At 34.6% G+C, this 6,986-nt stretch overlaps 1 long non-coding RNA gene across 2 annotated transcripts in view; it reads left to right on the top strand.

The window, feature by feature from the left end:
• The first annotated feature begins 521 nt into the window (after positions 1–521).
• The window catches only part of LOC141495030 (uncharacterized), a 76,717-nt gene continuing 70,252 nt past the window's right edge, over positions 522–6,986 (top strand). For both annotated transcript variants that reach the window (XR_012470640.1, XR_012470641.1), the window contains exons 1-2: positions 522–936; positions 2,245–2,280. This is a non-coding gene — a long non-coding RNA (uncharacterized LOC141495030). The remainder of the gene's footprint in view (positions 937–2,244; positions 2,281–6,986) is intronic.

The raw sequence follows: 6,986 nt of genomic DNA, 5'->3' as shown, positions 1-6,986 counted from the left end.
ATAATCATAACTGTGAATGTGAATGGATTGAGCTCACTCATGAAATAGAAGTGGATAGCATCATGAATTAAATTAGAACCCAACAATATACTGTTTATGACAGACACATCTGAAACAGAAAGAGTTAAATAATCAGCTGGACATCACTTACTTTACGTTTAGATTTTAAAAGGTTTATCTTTAATAGATATATGAGATTATGACTCTGCTTAACTTTATCTTTCTGACATAGAAACATGGAATTATGATTTTATAATACTCTTGGCCACAGTACCCTTGTTTCTGTTGTAAGACTAAGCCCCTTAACTATTAGACATCAATACTTACTCAAATTGATTTGACACGAGCAGCAGAGATTATAGGATGATGCAGTTGAGGATAGAGGATAGGCCCTATTGTGATGCTGCACCATGAGTTGTTTTATCCTTAGTTTTCAAAGAGAATCAATGACATCATGGGGTGATGTCTTGACTCCTGTGTGAATTGGTTTTAAATGAGACAGTACTGCTGTCAGCCTCACTCTCTCTTCTAAAGTCACCTAAGTCCAGTAGCAGAACAAAAGTTGAGATGACTGATGATGACCCATGTACAGTGGATAATCTTTGCAAATTAGCTGTCTGAGCAAGCTCGGAGCACTGTTGAACAACTGCTTCAGTCCCCTTCAAGGCCATTGAACAAGTGTTCTTATCTGCTCATTCCACCTGGAAAGAAGTCTTCACATGCTTGGGGTAGATACCCTCTAACTCATGAATGGGTTTGAAGCCTATAGGTTTCCCTCAACCTGGTTTAGCCCATCTACTGACCTGTTTATCAGAATGTGGTCACTGCACAGGCCACAGCTTCTTGGATCCACAGGTGAGAGTTGAGGGGCAGGTAGACACCAAAAGTGGATAAACAGCCCTCAAAACAACATCTCTGCAAGCCATCACACCAGAGGTACCAGTTCTCAATGAACATCCCTATATTCCACATATATGATTAGCACTAGAGGGGTGCATGTGTGTGTGTGTGTGTGTGTGTGTGTGTGTGTGTGTGAAAGAATCAACATGAGTGACCCCTTTGTTTAACGTTATTCAGTCTTTGGGTATTGTACTCATCCATCTTACCAGAGAGGGCAGGGTTCACTTAGGACTTATCCTACCTACCTCCTATCAACTATTCCTATCTTCTGAAGGCTACTCTTACCACCTGAGGGATTCTCTCATCTCCATAGTCCTGTTTCTATCTCTAGATAGAGGTGACACTAGATAGAGCTGAGGTGACACTAATCCTGCCTCCCCATTGAAACCAATCAGGATTGTCTTAACCATACACGAAATTGTTTTATTCCTGTCTATAAAATCAACTAATGGTTGGAATTAGGAATAGGACCCATTTCAACTCATGCCTTGGGGTGTTAATAAGCTATTTTTTCCTCAAAAATAAAATAAGTGGCTGAAATAGAATCTAATATGCTTCAGCAGAAGTAAAAAAAAAGTAAGAATAGGAATCATGATCAAAGCAAAAGTAAAAATAGACCTAATTATAGATATAATCAGGGAAACTACATTTTGTTAAAAAAAAGTATCACAGACAGTGAAGTAATATCAAATTTTTTACAGCAAGTCTAATAAAGATGTCATTTATTTTTAAAGTGTTTTTATTTTATTATTTCTCAATTACATTTATAAACAATTTTGAACATTTTAAAAATAATTTTGTGTTCCAGATTTTCTCCCTTTTTCCTCTCCCCTTTTTGAGAAGGCAATACCTTTAATATAGATTATACATGTGCAGTCATGCAAAATATATTTTAAAAAAGAAAACAGACAAACTCCAAGAAAAATAAAGTTAAAAAAAAGTATGCTTCAATCTGTATTTAGATCCCTTCAATTCTTTCCCTGGTGGTGAATATTGTTTTTCATTCCAAGTTCTTAAGAATTACCCGGTATCATTGTAGTACTAAGAATAGCAAAGTCATTCACAGCTGATCATTGGACAATATTGTATTTACTTGTAAATGTAAATCTTTATGATTTAAAATGATCATCATTTTTGTCATTACAGCCCAATAGTTTTCCATCACACTCATATGCCACAACTTGCTTATCTATTCTTTAAATGATGGGCATCCTTTCAAATTCCAATTCTTTTTCACCACAAAAATAGCTGATATATATGTAACAAGACAGATGGAGATAGATACCACACATATTATATATGTGTATTTATATTATATGACCCACATTTTCTTTGATCTCTTAGGGATACAGATCTTGTGGTGACATAGTTGGATCAAAGGTAAGGCACAGTTTTACAAGCCTTTTAAGCATAGTTCTGAATTGTTATTCAAATACTTGGATCATTTCAGAACTCCACCAAGATTACATTAGTGACCTAATTTTTGTACATTTCGTTCAATGTTTGTTTTCTTTTTCTGTTTTATCAGCCAATTTGATAGTTTTGAGTTATATGACAGAGCTGTTTTAATTAGAATTTCTCTAACAGTGATTTAGAGCATTTTGTTTCATGTGACTTTCTTTTGAAAGCTGAATGTTAATATTCTTTGACTATTTGCCAATTGGGGAATGGTTAATATTCTTGCAAATTTCACTCATTTCTCTATATATTTGAGAAATGAGACTTTATCAAGGAAATCTGTAGTAATCTTATCCCCCATGCCCAATTTCCTGCTTTTCTTCTAATCTTGGTTATGTTGGTTTTGTTTGTATAAAGAATTTTTAATTTAATGCAATGAAAATTATGTATACACACAAATATATACATATATATTTCATAATACTCTCTATTGTTTGATCATAAATTCTTTATAGATCTGAAAGGTAAACTATCCTTGCTCCCTTAATTTGATTACTATATCAATTCTTATTTCTAAACCATGTATCTATTTTGATCTTATCTTGGTATAAAACTGTATTTGTTGGTCTTTAACTAGTTTCTGCCAAATCGCTGTCCAATTTTACCAGCATTTTTGGTCAAATAGTGAATTACTTTCCCAAAGCTCTTTGCATTTATCAAATACTAGATTACTATGATCATTTACTAATGTGTTCTGCATCTAGTCTTTTCCACCGATACCCCTCTATTTCTTAACCAGCACCAGATGGTTTTGATGATTACCACTTTGTAATATAGCTTGAGACCTGCCAGTCCACCTTCCTTCATATTTTTCATTAATTCCCTTGAAATTCTTGACCTTTTGTTCTTCCAGATGAAATTTGTTATTTTTTTCTTGCTCTATAAAATTTTTTAGTAGTTTGATTGTTATGGCACTGAATAAATCACTTAATTTAGGTAAAATTATCTTTTTATCATATTGGCTCATTCTGCCCATGAGTAAATTAATATTTCTTCAATTGTTTAGATCTGACTTTATTCAACTGAAAAGGATCTTTTAAGTGTTTTTATTTAATTCCTGGATTTGTCTTGGCAGGTAGACTCCCAGGTATTTTATATTGTCTAGAGTTATATTAAATGGAATTTTTATTTCTTTCTCTTGCTACTAGACTTTGTTGGTAATACATAGAAATTTTGAATATTATTTGAGTTTATATTATATCCTGCAACTTTTCTGAAACTGTTAATTCTTTCCAGTAGTTTTTAAGTTGATTTCCTAGAATTCTGTAATTATGTCATCAAATCACCTGGATTGTTTCTACATTGCTTATTAAGAAGGAGTCAGTTACCTGCATTCACATGAAAAATTCTGATGAACTACTTACTTCACACCTAACAGAAATAACATGCTAGAGAGGTGAAAGGAATATAATATACTGCTCATACAGTTCTGGACTGATCCAACCTTCCTAGAGATCAATTTGGAACTATGAGCAAAAGGCCATACAACTGTGAAATGATATGAACTGATACAAAGTCAAGTGAGAACTAGGTAATCATTGTACATGCTAACAACAGTGATGTAATGATGATCATTTGTGAAGGACTTGGATTCTCTAATCAAGACAATGATACAGGACAATTTCAAAGAACTCATGATAAAAACAAATGCTATGACCCCCCCCCCCCACCGAGAGTGAGAGAGTGAGAGTGAGAGGGAGAGGGAGAGGGAGAGAGGGGGAGAGAGGGAGAGAGAGGGAGAGGGGGAGGGGGGGAGAGAGAGAATAAACTCCGAGTGAAAATTGAAGTATAATTTTCTCACTTTATTTTTATTACTTTTTTTGGAATATGGCTTGAAAGTTCACATGTATTGTTGATATATTGTCTTTTCAATGGATAAGGGGAGGGTGAGAGAACTTGCCATGCAATTTTTTTTAAAAGAATGCTAAAAATAAATCAATAGGGGTAGTTGGGTGGTGCAGTGGATGGAGTGCCAGTCCTGGAATAAGGAGGACCTGAGTTTGAATCCAACCTCAGACACTTAAAAATTACCTAGTGTGGTCCTAAGCAAGTCACTTAACCCCCACTGCCTTGTAAAAGTAAAAAAAAATCCATAATAAATTTTATAAAAAATAATAAATGGGAAAAATCTTGAGATGACAGATGCAGTCATGGGTATTAAGTAGAATCTGAATATTAAGATACAATGGACTACTATATATATTATTATTTTGTGATATCAGTCTTTCCTCAACACCATGGATCTTGCAAATCCTTCTTTTCCCCCTTTTAAGTTTTTTCTTCCTTTCCAGTCAAACTGGAAAATTCGGAGTCCTGAAAGCAGGATTTAGGATTAGAGTCAATACCAGCATTTTAGGATTAGGGTATCCTTTTTTTGTTGTTGTTTTTTGGTTTTTGCAAGGCAATGGGATTAAGTGGCTTGCCCAAGGCCACACAGCTAGGTCATTATCAAGTGTCTGAGGCCGGATTCGAACTCAGGTACTCCTGACTCCAGGGCCTGTGCTCTATACACTGCACCACTTAGCTGTCCCAGATTAGGGTATCCTTAATGGTACACATACATCCATAGCTCAGTTTTTCTTTCTGAAATTGTGCACTAGTCAGAGTGAGGGGAGGGTGTCCCTGGGATTTGTGATTGGATCTGTGTTGGATGCCACTATGCCACCTACTTGAGGGAAGGCATATCTTTCCCTTTAAGGAGCTCACATTCTACTACAAGGAGATGATATCAATAAGATTGCATATAAGATATTCACATATGAAAATATGTATCTCATAAAATAAAATATAAAGGACTTTGCTAACCATAATCTAATGTAAGGATATGAAATACAAAAGAGTCTGTATATTCAAAAATAACTTTTGCTCCAGTGAAATGATGTTATGTTTCCTTAAATTCCTTCAAAATTAGCCTGTTTTTCAAAATAAAAATTAAGGATAAATGAGCCATATTATAATAGCAGATATGTGGAAGGAAGCAGATCTGGGCCACCAGGCCTATTGTTTCACACAAATACAATGAATATTGGGATCAGTGGTAATGACTACATAAGAATGTAAAAAATAACTGGAATGTTAATTAGTTTGCTAAAATTCTGTATTCAGACACTGTAAGTTATGAAATTAATTGCACTCTTTCTTTATATGGTTTAAGAAATCAGTTGCTATTGTCACTGCCAGATACTACAGAATTGACTAAATTATTCCAAATGTTATATAACCCACATAACCTTTTTATCTTGAATTCAAGTTGTATTTGTATGAGAAATATTATAGTGATGGCTAGAAATATTTGCTATTGCAATATATGAAGCCTATGACACTGTCTCGTCTTTTATATTTTTTATATCCTATTTATAAATATTCTCTTAATGCTTTGAAAATCATATTTCCCTAAAAAACGAGTATAAGATATTTTCTCATAAAAAATATGTAACATTATCTCATATAAGCTAAGTTAAGGGCTTTGCTAACCAGAAAACTATATTAATGTTAATTCTTATTGTTGAGCTGTGGGTTTAAGTAGTTACTGTCCAAGGTCCCTTCCTACTCTAAGATACTGTAATTCTCTTACAAACCCACAATATAGAATGACTTGCATGTGTATATAACAGAGGGGACAGTTCTCCACAACTCCACTGTCATTTATGAGAACATGCTTCTTTAATCATCTTGGTGGAGGCAAATGGAGCAAAATACCCCATTTATCTCAGTCTTGCTAGAATGTTCCCTTTGTGTCCCTTTCTACAGTTAAGACCAAAGTGGACCAAATTTTACTGGGCACTTCAGTCTCTAGTGTCTTCTTGAGTGAGGTCTGAGAGAGACTCAGATCCTAAAAAACTCTCATTCTTTATTGAATGGCATATTAGGAGAGGGCCACATTTTGTTTTTAATTTCTAAAATGAGAACATTGTACTATGTTATCTCTAGGGTCCCAACAGGCTATAAATCTTATGATGCTAAGATAGCAAGGTCCAAGTATATATTTCTTATATTCTTCTATGCTCTTTCATTTCAGCTTTTTTTTTTTTTTTTTTTTGGAAATGGATGGTTTCTTTTTGTAACCAAGGCATTTTTGTTGTCTGGTTCATCCATCTTTCTAGACTCATCTATCATCTCTCCCCAAACTGTCCCTGACCAAAACATCTCAATTTTAATCTGTAGCCCTTAAAACATCACTCCCCTGTGAATACCACAAGGCACATCAGTTGGAGTTCCTGTTGGTCTCTCTCTACTTTTGGAAAGCCTAGTAGAAAACCCTACTGACTCATAAAAATAAAGTTCTGTACATTTATTTCCATTCACCCAGAAATCCCAATGCATTTTATAAATCATAGATAAGTTTTCCTTACATCTTTCCCCTTGTCTCTGGGAAAGGTCTTCAGTCAAAGCAGCACAGACCATGTCAGAAGTAGAAATACCTCCAAGTTTACCTCTCTAAGTCAACACAAAGCATAAGAGATATAGAAAGGGTCCAGTCTACAAACACAGAGGGAGGTACACGTGTCACTTCCCTATTTAAAAATTCAAGCACCTCAATGTTTGTTTAAATTAAAACTGTCCTCAGTTACGGCATAACTTAGCTCTTGCCTTCTTTCTATTTTTACAGAGGCTTGTAATAATATGAA

Source organism: Macrotis lagotis, chromosome 8 (assembly GCF_037893015.1).
Source record: "Macrotis lagotis isolate mMagLag1 chromosome 8, bilby.v1.9.chrom.fasta, whole genome shotgun sequence".
Lineage (NCBI taxonomy): Eukaryota > Metazoa > Chordata > Mammalia > Peramelemorphia > Peramelidae > Macrotis > Macrotis lagotis.
The sequence above is the reverse complement of the archived record's forward strand: the minus strand, read 5'-3'. Positions and strand labels throughout refer to the sequence as shown.